This window comes from Diceros bicornis, chromosome 11 (genome assembly GCF_020826845.1).
Source record: "Diceros bicornis minor isolate mBicDic1 chromosome 11, mDicBic1.mat.cur, whole genome shotgun sequence".
Lineage (NCBI taxonomy): Eukaryota > Metazoa > Chordata > Mammalia > Perissodactyla > Rhinocerotidae > Diceros > Diceros bicornis.
In genome coordinates, this window is record NC_080750.1 from 57,707,934 (window position 1) to 57,709,566 (window position 1,633).

General features: G+C 35.4%; 1 non-coding gene across 1 annotated transcript; it reads right to left on the reverse strand.

The window, feature by feature from the left end:
* Positions 1 to 1,184: 1,184 nt before the first annotated feature.
* Positions 1,185 to 1,291, reverse strand: LOC131411622 (U6 spliceosomal RNA). Its single transcript, XR_009221607.1, has one exon. It is a non-coding gene; the product is annotated as a U6 spliceosomal RNA (small nuclear RNA).
* Positions 1,292 to 1,633: the final 342 nt, after the last annotated feature.

A 1,633-nucleotide genomic window follows, 5' to 3' on the forward strand; every position in this document is an offset into this window, starting at 1 on the left:
TCCTGTTAATCTATCTTTTATCAGTTTGACTCACAGGCCCCAGTTACCGAACCTAAGAGGGTAAAGGAAAGGGAGTTTTCTGGTTGGTTTTTCTTTATTACTTTCTCTACAATATTAAAGGATGGTGAAAAAAACTATACTTTGAGTAGGAAACGAAGTCGAGAAACCCAAGATAAACCAGATTGACATTTCTCTCTCTTTTCATATCTTGACATGTATATTAAATCTCTTATTAAAAAGAATAAATCCTCATTTTCTATTTCATCAACACCTAATGGGAGAGAACCCTCTCCGGGAATATAATAGGTCAGAACAGAGTCATCTGGAATGCTTAGAGAATAAGCAGACAACATAGGGAAGGCCAGATAATTCAGTTTCAAAGAGAAGGTAATATAAGGAGGCAACAAAATACAGTATGCCATAATGATAGAGAAAGAACATCATACTGACTAGGCAAGATTACTGACTGAGCCACTAAAAATCTATGTGACCTCATTTTCTTTTCTTAACAAATGTTTTTTGGGCACCTGCAATTGCCAGACATGGATGTGGATGATATACATGTACTTGTAAACACTTTACTTAATTTCTGCATATCTTGATCAAGTAACTGAGCTTCTATAAGCTTCAGTTACCTCGTATGTAAATATGTTAATACTAGTAAGTAGCTCTTAAGGTTGCTATGAGGATCAAGAATGCAAATATAAAATCTCTATATGAGTCCCACAATAAACAACAGATATTATCATCGAGAATGATTTTGGATAAAGGTCTATAGTTCTCATGGTACTGGATTGTGCAATTTGAAAGGAAATAGCATACTTGAACAGTATCGAGATGGTGACCTTGTTGCTAGAGCTGATGTCTGGAGATTTAAACACAAAGAATAAAGAAGTGGTTAACTTATTAATCACTCAGAACAGACTCCTGAACCTCTAGTTTTTACTTCAGTGCAAGGATTAAGTTTGGCACCAAACTGCCTCAAGTTTAAATCCCAGCTCTGATTCATATTGACATTTTAAACTTTTGGAAAATTTTTAATGTTGTGAGCCTCGTATTTCTTATCTGTAAAATGTAATACTCATAGTACTCTTGAGATAAGGCATACAAAGCATTTAAAATAGTTTCTTGCATTTAGTAATGATCTTTAGTATTGGCAGTGGTCCATCACTTTTTTTTTTTTTTTAAATATGGAACGCTTCACGAATTTGCATGTCATCCTTGCGCAGGGGCCATGCTAATCTTCTCTGTATCGTTCCAATTTTAGTATATGTGCTGCCGAAGCGAGCACCATCACTTTTGAAAATTATATGCCACAGTTTCCATCTTTAGAGCCAGTGTCCGTAGGGATACTGAAAACTCATAGAGTCTATGAAAAATCAATATACAGAGAGCCATTAGTTAACTTCTAACTTCCACGTAGAGTAGATATTGATAATAGCCTCTGGAGTTCAAGCTCAGATGATCTCAAGTTCCCTCCTTAACCATAAAACTACCAAACTAGGTTTTTTAAACAATCCCTGACTATAACCAGAATTGATCCCAAACTATGAGATGGTACTGAGATTAGCCAGACTCCCAGTGGCACCAATTGCAGTGATTATTAGAAATTTTGTGAAGTTATTCACTGATA